This window comes from Athene noctua, chromosome 19 (assembly GCF_965140245.1).
Source record: "Athene noctua chromosome 19, bAthNoc1.hap1.1, whole genome shotgun sequence".
Lineage (NCBI taxonomy): Eukaryota > Metazoa > Chordata > Aves > Strigiformes > Strigidae > Athene > Athene noctua.
This window is the reverse complement of record NC_134055.1, coordinates 5,417,612-5,434,634: the sequence shown is the minus strand read 5'-3', so window position 1 is coordinate 5,434,634 and position 17,023 is coordinate 5,417,612. Positions and strand designations below refer to the sequence as shown.

Sequence of the window (17,023 nt, the reverse complement as noted above, 5' to 3'; positions counted from 1 at the left end):
CGGCGCTGGGACGCGGCTGGCGCGGGGGAGGCGACGGAACTGGCAGCGCCCGCCCTGCAATCAGCGAGCCGCGCCGCCGCGACCGCCCCCCGCCCCGCCTCGGCGGAAAAGGAAACGCCGGGCGAAGGGCGGAGGAGAAGGGGGGGGGGGGGGGGGGGAGAGCGGCGGGGCGGCCATCGCGGTGAACCGCGATGGCCGCCCCGCCGCTCTCCCCCCCCCCCCCCCCCCCCGCCCCTATCCCGGAGGAGAGGTGTGAAAGAGCCCGGGGGAAGCACCGGCAAACATTGGGAAAGCGATGGGGTGAGCTACCGGGGTTCCGTTCTGCTCCCGTAGCGGTGCAACCCGGCCGGGTCTCCCCTCACATTCTCTGCGAAGTGTCCGGTACCGGGATGGGGGGGGGAAAAAAAAAAAAAAGTGGTTCTAATAAACACTCCTTGTCCGCTTCTTGAGAGGAGCGCTGGGGGTTTTGGCTGATGCTCAACAACAAAATCACAGATGGTTGGGAAGCCCAAGGAATACAACTAGAAACCTGTAACAGTTTTGATACCACTTTAAATCCCCACAGGAGCACGTTCTGGGGGGGGGTGGTGTGTGTGTCATTTGGCAACTAAATAACCTGAACTCCCTTCTCCACCGCAGGAGGAAAGTGCCAGTGAGATTTTTCCCCTCCCGTTCCCTCCTCAGCACCCAGGAACAGACCCCACGGCTCTCCCCGGCCACCCAGGTGTGCTGAGACCGAGGGGGTTCGATTGGAGCAGTGTGAAACCGAGCCGGGGGGGTAGGAAAAACACCCGAGAGAGTGATGGGGAGACCCGAATTGACACATACAGGCTGGAGTCGGAGTCCTGCTCCCAGGTATTCACTATTCCGGTGTGATTAATTACCTCCAAATACAGCATGCACCACGGCAAGCAGGGAGGAAGAGTGACAAAAGAAAATGTGATTACATAATTAAAGACTGTTATAATTAATGTGCGCAAAAAGAATAAACAGGCTGCATAGTCAGTCTTAAAAATAGTACCTTCTCATTTCTCAGGGCTCGCACTTGCAGCTTTAATGCCCTGCTATATTTTTTTACTATTTTATTAAAATAAATAAAGTTCCCCTCTCCAGAAAGCCCTATCTGACTTTGGCTCTGTTCTGCTGGGCACTGTACAAAAGATAGGGCCCTCACCCAGAGATTTTACAGTTCCCAAGTTTTATTTCAACAGAACATAGTTGAAAGTTTATGCCTTCAGCTTCCCACTCCACCTTCCTCTTTAATACACAGGGGGTAAAACTCTTCCTACCAGAAATACCAACTTCTACATCAATATAGAGGTTTTCTTTCAAGATTTGAGGTATCTGAAATACCACGAGTTCTGTGCCAAACAGGCCCCACAGTTTACATTTCTTTCGACACAATGCAAAGCAATTTAAAATGCAGTGAAAACATTTAAGCAAGGAACTATGAACTTTGGGCTTTACCCGTGCTCTCAGGAATAACGGTCCTTTCAAATGCTGACTCATAGAGTAACCTCACATTGCTTAGGAGATGAGTCTGAAAATGAGGCTAAAATCACAGTTGACATTTTATTGGTGGCTTGGAAGAATTTATTTTTAATATAAGGAACCAGCTTGAAGACATACACTTCAAAAGACTCTGAAGAAAGCAAACAACGATGGACAAATCAGCTCTGCATGCCCATATACCAGAAATCTAAATACAGAGGGCAGGGGGTTGTCTCTTCATGAAAGACAAAGCAACTATTTTTACAAGCGTCGTGTTGTCAGTATTATATCAGGTAAAGCTTGCAAAAACAGATTTTTAAAAAAACCCAAAATAATAGAGCCTGGGGCCCACTGTCTTCAGTAACACCCCTGGGAAGGGAAGCGCGGGCATGGCACTGCGGGTAACCGCAGGGCTGCGAGGTGGGTCCAGGGGATGCGTTTTAAAGGTACCACAAGTGCCAGCACGCAGCGCTGCACAGCGGCCTGCTGTCTCCTACCTGCCACGCTGGGACACGTAGTCTTCAGAAGCTACATTTTCTATTAATCCCATCGGTAGCCAAATGTTGCACCAGCTACGCTGTGTACGAACATTCAGCAGTAGTTCGGGATGTGTTCTGGGTGGGAAAGGGAAATCGGAGATTTCCGAGCCTCCTCATCCGCAGCAGTTTTCCTTCTTACTGCTCTTGGAGGTTGGCAAGCCAGCAGCATCTCATGCAAAGGTAATTTTTCGTTGGAATTCCATGCCCAGTCCCAAGTATTCCCACATCCAGGCACAAAGTTGGGCACAGCCAGCATAATTTCTAACTCAGTGATTTATTCAAAGCTTTATTTTCTAAAGCTTTGAAGTAGATTGCTTTTCAGAGAACCTGCCATTTAAAGCTGCAAAATGAAGGTGACAAGGGATGAATCAACTGCTAACAAAATCATGAGAAAGTTTTCCTAGAGAGTCTGACCCGAGATGAGTTTTGAATTCATATCAAAATGCAGTTAAACCGAGAAGCTATTCTAGTGATTTTCTAAGAAGAAATAATTCAAAGACAATCCTCTTTAAGACATGACATTTAATTTCCATTAAGTGTTTTTGGGTAAGTTAAAACTGAAACTATAAAACTAATCCATGAAAAGGAAAATACTGGCTTCTTAATATTTCTTGTGTCTGCTTCCTGTTTAAAGCTCAGAATTGGGAAACATCAAGGTTACTACATTTATAGATACTGGTAAGGGCTCTTATACAAAGTATGTGTGGCATTTATTTACATTTTTTTGCCACAGTGTTTTCACTTACAGCAAGGGTTCAGACTTGCAAAATTCTCTATATTCTCACACATCCAACCTAACAGAGCACTCAAGCAGAAGTTTACTTCCAAGTAGGTTTATAACCACAGTATTCAAAACTTGCCACATTTGGCCCCTGAAACTTATGTATTTCAGTACAACGGAGTCATGATTCACCAGTTGATATTCAAACGTTGGAGCAAGACTCAGATCTCAGCAGTGGTTGAGTCACGATGGATGATGGGTGACAGTGCTCCTTACAGCCTTCTTCTCGACCCGGGGTACAGATAGCCCCACGGAGCTCACAATGCTGGCCTTTGCAATTACATTCAGGTAAGGTGGAGCTGCTCCTTGTCTCCATTTTTCTACTCTTCCGTGTATTATTTATAGGTAAAAGGCTTCCGTGTATTATTTATAGGTAAAAGGCTGGTCTCTTTAAAGACTTCCTTCTCTAGGCACAGCTTGATAGTAGACTTTGGGTTAGAGATCTTAAAAAACAGCCAAAAGAAAAGGATCTAACCCTTAACTGAATTGTAGGAATGGATACCTTGGACACTTATGTTTCCCACCCCTAACAATTTAAGCATTTCCACCTAATAGCACATGCTGAATTAAGATTTTTTTTTTTCCTAAAAACTTAACTTCCAAATGCCATAAGCACACTACATTAATTCTTCATTCACTCTCCAGAAAATTAAGGTGGCCCAGCACCAAAAAAAACCATAGGGCAGAGTTTTGTGAAGCAGCAAAACTGACATAATGGCTAGCTGCTCCCAAAAGGAAAGGTCACCTCTCTCCCTCTGCCTGCCTCTGCCCTGCCCTTGCAGCAGCACTGCTGCTTCTCTGAGCCTGTTGGGAGAAATTAAACTAAAATTTTCAGATGAAAAAGCGCACATTTTTATTCTGGTTAAGTTTCCTGAACTGTTTCACGGAGGAGCTAGACAAGTATTAATGCCCTTAAGAATGGGCTGTCACTACAGCAGCTCAGGAGCTGCCTTCTACAGCCAACCCTGCCGCAGGGATGACCCCTTCTGGGAATCGGGCAGTGGGGACACAGCTGGGGTTGCAGCCACTTAAGCCATCTAATTTTATTTTGCTCGTATTTGTGAGTCAATCCCCTCGAGTGCCCGCAGAGGGATGGCGTGACCACCCTTCAAAGTGTTTTGAGCAAGCTATAACAGAATGGCTGTAACCAGCGGGACTCCCTTCTGGTGGCTACATCCATTGTTTAATAAGAGTAGATCTGAGGAACATCCCCTGTTGTAAACACACTGAAGTGTTCACACAGGCATAAGTAACATCTGCTGCCTGTATCTGCACGAAAAATTGTTTACTGGAGTGCAACCATATAAACTGGAGGCAGCTTCTTGGACACATATAAGCAGCAGCATAGGAAGCAGGCTAGCAGGTTGGCCTCGGCCAAGTATCTCATCATTACATGTCTGGGATTTCAAAGAATCTGGGCTTTGGGCTTTCAGACGGCTGTGGATCTGCTCCTTCTAAGGATCATCACAGGGACCACAGAGAAATCCACACAAACACCCTCCAAGGTGCAAAAACTGCCCTGCTGTTGGGACCTGAGGCACAGGCAGTCCAGCCTGACTTACATGGAGGATTGTATCAGTCAGCGCTTGCAGCAGACTTTGACCTCTGGAAGACAAGTGAGAAAAAGCTCAATCCACAAATCCCAAGGACTTTTTATCTTGTTATACAACACAACAGTCACAAGGTCGCTAGTCACTTACATTTCATTCTCATTCCATTTGGATACCAAGCATGTATTATTTTGAAACAGGGATTTTTAAATTTTTTTTTTTTTTTTAAATATGCATTGGGCACATCTGCATCTGGCATGTGGGGCCTTCAATACTTGTGTTTGGATGCAGGGTCTCCAACTTAACAATGCCCAGCACTGGCAGAACATTGACTCTGGAAGGGTTATTATTTGAGTTATCACTACGATGGCTGTTTCATTATGTGACACAGGGCAGTGACAGTTGACTACAAGATTAGGGATTGAGAAGAGCCCTTGTCTGAAGGAAAATTAAAAAGACTGGGACCATTCTCCTCTGAGGCAGTGAATAAAAATGTCCATAGTGAAGGTATCACAGAATGCATAGCCTAGAGATAGCAGTTTGAGAATTTTTGTTCACCTTATCTTGAAACATAGGAACACAAGAACATGAAGGGACAAAAAATGGTAAATTAAAAGATAAGCAACCACCTTTTAATGCTTTGCGTAAAATATATATGGAATTCACCGACGTGCAACATTGTGAAGAGCAACGTATTATTAGTATTCTCAAAGGGTGGGCATAATTCAGCTAAAAGTAAATATTTAAACATCTAAAATAGAGGTTTTAGAAGGATTATTACGTCTCATTTTTTAGGGCACAAGTGAGCTTCTATCGCTTTGGATTTAAGAGGAGATTTCTGCTAGGTATCCAGCACCTAGAGAGCTCAAATAGACGTGGGGGGCAGAATTTACTCACAGTAAAACCATCTACTCTGAAGTTCAAACTCATGAACTGAATATAAACAACACAGCTGATGGCTCTCGCTAGACAGGGAGGAAAACAGGAGGCATCAGACCCTTACCAGACTGGCAAGGCAAGCAATGGTCACTGTGCAGCAGATGCCTGATAATATCTAGATTCCACAGAAGGGTTCTTGCATCCTCAACATAATGGATCTATGCACGAATTTATAAAATTCAGGTATTTTAGTTACTATGTGACAACACTGCCGAAGACAGTCAAAGGCTAACTCTCGCCTTGTCTTTAGCCCTGCTTCCTTATCTTGGAATCTGGTCCACAGTGCCACTCTTGTTCTCCCACGCAGTTTCTTTACTTCACTGCTTACCTACTCATGAGGACTGAATTACAGGACAAAGGCTATTGTTCACAGCAAAGGGTTTGTGGAGCAGCTATTCTGGCACAGCTCCCCAGGTGGAGATACAGTTCATATAGGCAAAAGAACTCACTAAACCATCTCCTTAAAAGGCAAACTACACCATCAGAATAAATCACCTCCACATCTTTGCTTTTTGCATGCATCATTGCTGCAGGGTTAAGTCTGTGATTTTTACATTCCAGCCTGCATAACATTCTGGCAAGATAAGTAGTTCCTTGACCAGGAAGACAAGATGAAAAAGGGGAAGAGGGGGGGAAAAAAAAAAAAAAAGGAAAAAAAAAAAAGAAAAAAGAGCTTGCTTTGTTTTCTTAACTACTTCTTTTTTATACATATTGAAAGAGAATAAAGGAATGAGCCATGAGCGCTGGCTCTGTTAACAACAGGAAGGGGAACTGTGTCCAGAAATCACCTCTGGGGTGGAGAACAGCAGCTCAATAGCAGTATGCAACAACCCTTACAAAATAATTTATTACTACACGTATGGAACAAGAATATTATGTCCTAATGAAGCTATAGTGCAGCACAAGTAAAATCTAAAGACATAACATAGACAACTCATCTAGAAGTGAGCCAGAATTCTGGTTAGAAAGACCCCCCTGCTGGAAAGTAGCCTAGGAATTCATACACCAAGTCCAATTAATAATATTCATTCTTCATTATCATCTTTACACTGCAATAGACTTCATGTCAGGAAAGGATATGAGTCAATCCTTGACTAACTGACTGGCTCTGATTCACTAAGGAAACAACATATATAAAATCACTCAAGATAAAAAAATGCTAAGGTTTGCCTCTGATAATTTATCTAATGGCTGCTAAGATTGGCGTAATAGGAGAGAGATGAGAGAGAACAGCACTACATTGCTATGGAAACTAGAATTTTCAAAATAAATACCTTTGCAGAACTGAGGTTGCAGATCTAAAATAGTCCATACTGTTTTCAATGTAACCTCCCTTTGCCACGAGATCCATCCAGGCTGACCAGCCAGGCATAGGCAAAAAGCCTGCATGCGGTGATATAAGATATCCCACAGCTCATGTTCCTTATTCCAGTGCAGGTATTTGCTCTGAATAGAAACCTCAGCGCTTGGCCTGATACCTGTACAGTTTCGGGAGCCTTCCTGCCACGCAGCCAGTTTGGCCAGGCCAATGCAAAATGAATCCATAACCACTTGAGGTGGGAAGTGTTTCCTTTATCCTACTGTACTGATAATCCCAATATTTGCAGAGTCTTTTATTTGTTTTGTTTTGAGTGAACTAAGACAGCGTGACATGTCCAGCTTTGCGAAGTTCTGATTCCCTTACACACATCAGGAAACCCCTTACCCTGCAAATGGCTCCGCTGCAGTTACTGTCCAGGTTAAACAGTCCTTTGCTCCCTGTTTGAACTGGTTTGGAAAGATTTGTTGGTAACTTCCCCACTTGCACCTGGGCAAAGGGTTTCTCATTTTAGACACACGCATACCTCCACACCCCACCTACCTAGTACCATCTCACTGATTGCTGCTGTAAACAAGTCTAGGCTCTAGAAATGCTGACTCACAGCACTAGGACTCTGGAAAATATTTAGAGTTGCTAAAGAAGTGAAGCCAGGGAGGTTTCCTGCCCTTCCTCCTTATCTGTGAGCCCCTTGCCATGACAGGCAGTAATGAAGGACCTTGCTTCCTGAGAGGAGGCAAAGAGTAGGTACTTGCTTCCTAAAGATAGCCCGGATTCCTTTGAATTCCCGGTTGCTAGTTAGTAATCATAGGCAGGGGAAGAAAACCCCCAGTGCTTACAACCACAGGGCTGCAGATGTTGAGAGATTAATGGCTCTCGGGTAGGCTCTCTTGCCTAATGCAGCATTGCTCACTTCAGTGCACTTCCTGGGACACAGTCAAGTTCCTTTAAAATGCTTCAGTATGTGCTCTGCAAGGCTCTTCTTTACCTACAGACTTTACTGAACCGGATTTAACTCCGACTCCTGCCTTCAGCATAGCTGAGTCAGTGCAGACAGGCAAATCATTATTTGGTTTGGGAGGGTTTGCTGCCAACTGAGACACAGGCAAGCAGCACTGGGTGCAAATTATGGTTTACTGCAGGCATGCTAGCACAGGCGAGGGACCTGTGCTCATGCTGAAGTGCCGGGATGGCGGAGAGCGGTGTGGGGAGATCGGCGCTATCTAGACGGGAGCCGGTCCGGGTGCATTCTGCCTGTGTTAGCACACTGCTGCGCCCAAACTAATCGGCTCTGGACCTTATCCAAATGACAAGCTGACTGCCTACCACATCAACAGCCTGTTTTCTCCACTGGGAAATGACCTCCTGTTGCAAAAGGCAGAGCATTTGGGGAAACAACAAAGTTTTATACCCACACGATTCACGTGGCAAATAACTCCAGAAAGCCTAAGAAGTACAGAGCCTTTATGACTGGCTGGGATGGGCAGGTTGCTGAGCTGCCTCCTCCTTCTCCTCCTCCTCCCAGTACCTACGCAGCTCATTTGCAAAGAAGCAGAGGCTGATGAGCTGCATTTGCGAGCTGGGCAGGGCAGACCAGGGAGCAACTCTCACTGAATGGAAGGAGCAGGCTGTGGCGAGAGCGGTATTGCAAGTGCTCCGAAATGACTGTGCTAAATGGTCATGGGAGTGGTTATTGAGTTGATTTTACCAATAACCTTGGTTGTTGATTTACCAAAAGAGTCTGCAGTCAGCATGGCCTGTAGCTTCAAAATGCACTAGAAGTGCACAACTAGGCGTGCAGAGCTTCCGCACTGGCAGCTGACTTTCAACTCAGCTTAGCCGTGCACCAAATGAAATCCTCAGCAAGCCGATCTTGTGCGTAATTCTCTCTATACTTGTCAATTTGGAGCTGCATTGGGCTGAAGTCTCCTTCTTTCAAGGTAACCGGAGCCATTTTGCAAGGTGGAGACCAGGGCTGGTCCTACAAGGCTCTCACACTGGTTTGAGAGAACAGTGGCTATAGTGCTTTTGCCCTATTTATAGTGCTTACTCAAAGCAAAGCTGAGGTCCTGTCAGCCCTCCATCTCAGATAACTGCTGTTACAATAAAGATGGCTCAGTGCGAAGATAGCCCTATGTGAAGAACAGATCAGATCATAAATGCAGAACAGCTGCTTAAGCAGAATGCAAGGAAAAGCAGCAACGATGTTGCTGGGCAGAGAAAAGCATTGCAAGAGCTTACAGATAGCCTCCTTTCTCCAAAGGCACATGCGCACTGCTATCAGTCAGTCACATTTCTCTCAAGCTTCCTGGTAGCAGCATCAGCAAGCGTGTTCCGTCACATCTGACTGGCTACAGGACTTTGTCCTCGTCTGACAGTAATGACCTGGCCTCGATTTTTCAGTTTTGTCACCTCCTTCCTCTTTCAGCACCGTAAAATCACTAGGCATGAAACCTGCAGCACAAAGGAAATTCTCGCTAGCACAGGCTGCTGCAGTACACTTCCCTCAGCAACACAGGCGACTGCAGGCATGGCAAACCTCTCATAACCTACATTAGATTCCTGTAACATTTCAAATCAGGCACTTAACTTCCAAACTTGGCTGAGACTTATCTCCATGGCCAGACTTAGTATACACAACACAGACTAAAACTGTGAGGATCACGGCGAGCAGCTTTGCTCCTTTGGGAAAATGTAATCATTTACAACAACAGACGGTTCAACCCCATAAAAACAGCCTTTTTTTGGCTCAAGAACAAATACTGAAATCCCCCTAGAACTAAGGGCCATCCAGATTTCTCCACGTGCAAATCGCACTGTAAAATTCAACTCTCTGGTTGAATGGCTCCAGCAAAACACACTTGACATTGCCACAGCCCTACTGTCCGATCTGCCACTGGCCAGAGGTGATGTCATGGGCTGTGTTCACTGTCTGGAAATGAGGAGCAAGAAACACGCTGTGGGTGGGTGGCTGGCCAGTCCAGTGACACATCCTGACACAGGCCACAGTGAGACAGAAACGGGCAGACTGATGCCTCTTAAACATCATGGAAATAAAACCCCAGGGAGAAGCTGTCTGTGTAAAAGCACACTAACTTGGTCAGTGGCAGAGGGTCTGCCCAGGCCTTTGATGCTTCTGTCCATCTTTCTCGTTGCACCTCCTTAGTCCCTTCCCACCTCTCTTTCCTCAAGACTGCTTAGCTAATTAAACTGCTTCTGTTTCCCCTTTGTTTACCCAGTTCTACCTGCACTGAACAGCAGCAAGAGTGCTCTCCCACTGATGTCACCACTACCTCTAAGAAAAAAGCTGACCTGCAAGCTATTTTTAGACATATTGTAAAGTTGTGGAGCTATTTTGGTCACATCTCTGTACTCTAAGCTGCAGGACGCTGACAGGCTCTGTGTTTGCCTAGGGCAACAGGGGCTTTAACTGAATAAGAACGGCTTGTGACTTTGCACTAAGGCTTCTCTGCCCTTCCAATGCAATAGGACTCCACACCAAGATTTGATTTCTCATCAATTCAGAAAAGAGCAACACATCTTCCTGAATTCTGCTGGATACCAGAGGCTCTGTAGGGCCTCTGCATTGTTGTCCTTGCACCGTTTCTAGGTCTGCAGAAGGTGCTATTATTCTGTGGGCTCCCTCACTTCCATTTGCCTCACTCACTGGGTGAGGTGTAATTATGAGTCCACAAAGACATGGGACGAGATTTTATCAATTTTCCTTTGCATCAGACCTTTGCAAAAGATCAATAAACATTAGGCTAGTGCCTGCTGAGAAGTCAGATACACGTAACTCTGTGGAGGGAGAAGGAAGAGCAGAAAAGAAGCATTTGCAAAGCAACATGTTGTTCTGAATACAGACTAATGCCTGGGAGCTCTGGGGTACATCCAGGACATCGGGCAGAAGGTGCCTGGTCTAGACAGTTGTTTTCTCTAGAGCGCCCAAGGGTTGGTTGCCAAGTTTTCTGGGGCTATGTAGCAGGTGCAAAGCACAGGCAGAGTAAAAGCCGAAGCAACTAGCAATGGGATTTAACAGAATTAAGCCCATAGATACAAAAGGAAGCTTTAAGGGTAAGAAATACATGGTAAATGAGAGGAGACAAAAGAAAATACTGAAACTGGTGTGTTTAGGGCAGGGATCAGTGAGTCAGATCTATAAAGGAGGAAGAAGGGAGTAACTGTGTATGCAAGTTTTGGAACAGCTGGCCAGCCACCCATTCCTCCCTAGAAAACTCCTCTTAGGACTACTGCTGTCTTCAGCTACGGTGCATGTTTTCCCAGGACATTTCAGATAGGGGCATGACTGTTCATACCCCTGTCTCGTTTGGGACAAGCCCCTCATGCAGCAAGAACAATCAGAATTTCATCAAGTCAGACTCCAAAGTCTATCTTATGTATTTTTCCCCCAACTTTCTTCTAAAGGTTCTTTTAGAGTTTTCACACTAAAACCTACATCCTGCTCCTCGGGTGAGCCACTCCCTGCTCTGCTGACACAACCTGCCCATGCCTTCATGAGTCAGGACAACCCACATCTTTCCTCCATAGCAGGATCAGCACCTGATAACAGAATGGTCTGTCCCAGGCAAACACTGGCAACCTGCTGCAAACAAAGATTTCATTTACAAAGCATCACTGTATTTCACTGGGTATTTCAGCAGAAGGACCTGCTTTAACTCATTTGATCCCAGGCAAGCATTAATCTGTCCATGTTACATATGTTACAATCTTCATGCCCATGAAATCAGCTGACCATTAATTAATGTTTTATGACATGTAAATTAAAAGATAACTTAGTAGGAATTTAACTTTTTAGTCAACAGGTGAAAATGGCATGGACAGAATACTGTTTAATGTGTTGTTATTTTAGCAGGACAGAACAGAACCACTGTAGTTCAGATCAGACAGAGACGAGTCCAGCAGCAATATGTCAAGATCTGTTGGGTCAAAAAGCTCAATGAAGTGTTCTATGTTTCAGCTTCCCCCAGAGCTACGCACAAGACTGGCAGTAACCATTACCCAGTGAAAACATTTTGGCGCTATGAAATAACATAGCAACATGTTGCATTCTTTCCCTGCTGAACTTCAGCAGCCTTGCTCTGGGACACTGCACAAGCAGGATAACGAACAGCATGACAAGAGCGTCTGACAGAACGGGCAGAACAGAGAACCTGTCAGCTCCTGCAGGATAGACCCGTGCTCCTACTAGCAGAGCTTTGCCAGTGTAGGGAGTTAACTAGTTTACCTTTCATCACCTGTCTAGATCCTTAGATTTGATCCATTTTCACACAATTTATCTTACTGTTAGAGCATTGCTAGAATTATCATTTGTCTCTCCCAATTATTTAATGAAGGCATCCTATTGCCATCCCCACAATGCAGATATTTGACTAATTAATATAAAGAAAATGCATTTTTAAATATTCCTACACCTGTTCTATTTTCTGGTATGGAAACGCCAGGCATACAGTAACAAATCACAGGCAGCTCACCCCACAGACGTAGTCAGAGGTCGTCCACCAATTGTGTGGATCCAGACAAGTGCAGAGAACGCTTGAGCTGACAACTGCAGTTGTTGAAAGTCTCCTCTAGGGAGTGCAGTCGTAAAGGAAGAGATGAAAACTGCAGCACACATGCCAGCTGGTAATCGGTGACTCAGGATATTCAGGCAATCACAAATGGTGTCTGCCCATTTCCAGCTGAACACAGGGAGCAGCAATGAGGTTTGAGCTTGATGTAAGAGCAGGATTCGACTAGAACCCGAAATATGCTTTAGTATGCGAAAGGAAAGTCTGTCAAGATACTAAAAATCAAGGTGTAAATCAAGCAATTGGACTTCAAATGCTGGATCAACCATTTAACCCAACACACCCACAGCTGAATGCAGCATGGACAGCATTGCTACGGGGCTTCCATCTCCTGCCCACTAATATATCCTGCTGCAGATCCATCAGATCCTCCAGGGAAAGCATGCTCAGTCTCAAAACATCTTTTAGGCCTTGGCCTCTGTGCAGAGAACAGCAGAGAGACATTAATTTCTAGAACTAGCTGCGTTTTGTGGGTACGTGCACATCTCTCACTAGACACTGGGCAGAGCCACGAACTTATTTCACCCTGGATTCACAAAACAGCTAAGCAGATAGTATCTGGCTGATCTTCGTGGTAAGGAATCGTGGATGAAAAGGCATAAGGTTGCCTATTTCCTCCTTACAAATTGCATGCACGCCTCAACTCTATGACCTTCTATGCCTTCCTTAAAGAAGGAGCAGAACATAAAATAAATCCGCTCAGAACAGGATCTTTGCTCCACCCCCCCAATATAATCTGTATTCCCAATCTTAAGGAAAAAAAAAAAAAAAAAGGAATGCAGAAATCAGAAATTGTACTATCTACCTGAGGCAAAGGGTAAGAGAACAAACTTGCCAGGTGAGAGTCTGGATGGGAAGAGCAGGTCTGCAGCAGGGACATAACTACATTCAGACAGGTGCCAGGGTCCATCCCACGGCGCAGCAGAGGACACAGTGACTCTGGCAGTTACTGAGCGCTTTGTGACAAAGCAGCACAATTGCATTTCCTAAGGATGATTCCTTAGTGTTGCCAGGACAGCACTCCTTTAGAAGCAGGGTGTCTTTCTGTCCTGCCATACCAGACACTTTTTACTTTTCCAAGTAAGTGCTACATAAGAAGCTGCCGTCACAATAATTAGGGGATTGCATAGCAATCCTCTGAAGCACAGAACTTCCGCAAGATCCTTGCTCTCTCACGGGCTGCCAGGTTCTGGGTTCCTCACTGGAGGAAGTGAGGAGTAGCAGCTCTGAGGGCAGCGGGTTTGGGAAGCCAAGAGGCAGCAACTGTTGCTGCTTATGGATAAAGCTGCCAGGCTGGCACAGGCAACTTTGCTACATACAGAAATCTTCTATAACAAAACAGGAACAGACATTCACATCCTAAGGACAGCAACCGGGCCAGCAGTCAGGGATTTCACTTTCAGCCAGGTGTTCAAGTGGCAGCAGATACCTGTGGGACAATGCCAGACTTGTGCTTTTAGACACTAGAAGTTCCCTCAGTAGCAGGTGAGAGGACGATAGCCTCTGCTGTGTGTTACTAGATGTGGGTTCTGCAATTAAAATGCCAGCAGCTGGCTCCGTTTAGACCAAGCAGCGTTGCTAGTATCGGGTAGTGTGTAACAGCCCATGGGAAGGAGGTAGAGTCACTGAGCACAAGCTTCATGTTTACTCAGCAAGCACCAGCTGAAGAGAGCCATCTGATTTCTAAACTCCTCTTGCCTCCCACTTTGTCTTATCACCACACTATATATCTAAGCTGCACATGTAAGGTACCACAAGCTAATTCAGTCATTCACTCCCTTTATAGACCCCCTTGCTGTTTTCTCACCTGTCTCCCTCAACCAGCATACCAGAAACCCTACATACTGACATAAGAAAAAAACAACCAACCAAACAAAAAAAAAGGTTAAAAGCCTCTAGAAGCTAAGTAAGTGATAAATAAGAAGGGACCATCAGCTCTTTCTCACCCTTGCAAATAACAGAGCATCTCCTCCCTGACCCATCACATCCATTCTGAAGTTTTCCCATCAGCATTGATTTCTATTGCTGTCTTGAATAGTTACAGGTGTTTTTTAAGCAGCATGGGAAAGGCAGACTTGGCATTAAGAGATCCTCAGAAATCTGTAAGGATATTTCTTGTGATGGCACATCTGATTTCTAGGGGGATGTTTATGATGTATGCATTATCAAAGCCTCAGAACTTCATTCTCCACTTATTTAGGATTCCCACACTGGATTACAACCTGCCTTCACATATGAGATGTTGAAGCTTTCAATGAGGTCACACCAGACACTGACAAGCACTGATGAGTGAGTCATGCTGCAGTAGCCAGAGATACTAGCAACAGATTTGTTAATCTGTATGCAGTCTAACTCTTTTTCTGGTCTAGAATCTTGTTCAAGAGTGGAAGACAATGTCTCAGAGATAGGTGGCTGCAGAACTGCTGAAGAGCAAGGCCATATTTCCACAACTGTTACACAGATTATAGTAAGAATCAGTCCCTGGGAGTATGTTTACAACAATGCAAAATGTGTTGGTTTATCTGTAAAATGGGAGATCAAGATCCAGATGGGGTCAATACTGCAGATCACTGGACAAGCCACCACGCTAAGAAGGAATCTAAGGGTTCTCAGAAGATTTCCATCAGCTCTTGCTCTGTCAGTTTCAACCATCATCTCCAGCAAGCTGCTCTCCCCTGTACCAGGGCCAGCAGGTGTAAATGCACATCTGTACACCAGTCAGTCTAGCACAAAGGCCAGTGTAATAACAGGATTGTTAGGCCTGAGTTTGAGCTAAAACATCTAACCGTAATCCAGCAGGGTCAGGCACAACAAACTCTCTTCTGCTGGCTCTGCTACAGGGGGGGAAACCTGGGGAGAAGGATTAGACCAGACAACAGCAACATCCTGCACTGCCGCAGCAAAATTCAGAGAAGCTTGCTCATGAAAGCTTTGGAAGTGTGGCAAGAGGGACACAGAAAACCATGGAACAAGCAAGATATGGGGACCGAGTGCATGACAGTGGAAAAGGTTCTTAATTTCGGCTAAACTACTGGACAGCCAAAAAAACAACCGATAAGAAAGGGAAGAGGCAAAGTAAATCTAAAGTTATATAGAGTGAGAACAAAGAAACAAGGTGCTGTTGTATTTTCATTGCTATGAGGCTAAATTAAGCTTCTTAAGTTAAGCAAAGAAATAATTGTTTAAGATTCCTATTCAGAAGACAGTGTGAGCAGCAAATGCCAGTGGGACAACAAAATGTGTCTTCTCACAGAGAAAGCAAGCCACCTGGAGACTGCATAACTATAATGAGTTTCCTCCCAGTTTCATCTTATTAGTCACCTTTCACCCTTCTCTGCCAAAGGCCTCTTCTTATCCATCCACCCAAGGACCAGAGCCAAGGCACGAGCCTTTCCTGTGCTGCTTTTTTCCATCAGTCAGTCTTCAAAGTCAGGGCCTCCACAACACTGATCTTGCTGCCCATTCCAGCATTTTGAACTAACTCCAAAGTAAAACAGTCTTCAGTCCTGCTCTTGGGAAAAGATCTGAGACACCTGAACAGATCTTCCTCATACTCAGTTGTCACACCTTGTAAAAACAGTTTTTGGACCAACACATTTTGATTTTGTTGTTAAAAGGGAGTCAAGGGCATTGGTATCTACAGCTGTGTTTAAGAGACACCCTAACACCCCACTTATCTCTCAGCATCCAATCTATCAAAGTGCAATGCATCTTGTGCTGTATCGGTCACAACACACTGTACTGATATTCTGGAAGTACTTCCTAGCATCAGTTCATTTGGCATGTATGTTACAAGCTATGTATTAAAAAAGCACCTGAAAAATGACAGCTTATTGTTATTCTCTTGCAGAGAAGGGTAAAAAGAATTCCAGGGTGTCCCTGGGCAACATATATTACAAAAGATCCCGAAAGTAATCGGAGGAAATGTACATCTGGCAAAAAGAGAAAATTCTTTTCGAGTTCTGAAAATATTTCAGAACAAAACCACTGCAAAGATCTATCGAAGAGCCCTCACCAGCAGAAGACATGCCTACCTAGAGTCCCTTGGAAACCTGTTTGACTCAGGTGGAAGTGACCTGCTGGCATTTATTTGTAATTGCCCAGCGTGGCAGTTGCTGAGGAAGGAAAAGCTGTTGAGTCATGCTGTAAGCCACTTTTCCACTTTTGTCTGGTTGCCCAGAAGGTAGAGTGGGACAGTCAGAAGGCTCAGCTTCTGTTTATGCCTCTGACATTGATTTCCCATATGACCTTGGCCAGTACTACATCTTGTGCCACTGTTTCCCCATTTCTTAATAGATAAAACCACTCCCTTGACTCATGGGGCAATCATAAATGCATAGCAAGGAACATGCTTCTTTATCTAATAAAAGGTAAGGGAGAAAAGTATTATTATTGTTGTCATATAATACAAAAGTGGTTATGTAATAACATCAGTATTGCTTCATTTTTGTCATTATGACATAAACCATCAGAGGGATACTGCCTGACATGGTATCTTCATCCCAGTGAAGTGTTTACCTCATTGATACAAAACCAGATTACAACAATCTGGAAGACTCTACCTCGTTTATTTTGACCAGCCTTTCTCTAGAACGTGTTTTTCCTGTATAACCTTGTAACCCATAATAATGGCCCAAACCACACTGCAGAATGACGGCAGGTTTCATGAGCTAGTAAAAGCAAAACAATTCCTCACTTGTGCATTTCACAACCACACACTAAAATACAGGAGTGCTTATCCTCTTTGCAAACAGAGAACAAGCTGAAAGTTAGTTTCCAAATCAGTACTCAATGCCATGAAAGAATTAAAAAAAAAA

At 44.7% G+C, this 17,023-nt stretch overlaps 1 long non-coding RNA gene across 4 annotated transcripts; it reads left to right on the top strand.

The window, feature by feature from the left end:
- Positions 1-222: 222 nt before the first annotated feature.
- Positions 223-16,628, top strand: LOC141968393 (uncharacterized). 4 transcript variants are annotated; one of them, XR_012634855.1, is made up of 4 exons: positions 223-300; positions 640-855; positions 2,923-3,099; positions 16,057-16,628. It is a non-coding gene; the product is annotated as an uncharacterized LOC141968393 (long non-coding RNA). The 4 variants fall into 4 exon arrangements; XR_012634854.1 differs by lacking the exon at positions 16,057-16,628 and adding an exon at positions 14,407-16,029; XR_012634856.1 differs by lacking the exon at positions 16,057-16,628 and adding an exon at positions 4,245-5,242.
- Positions 16,629-17,023: the final 395 nt, after the last annotated feature.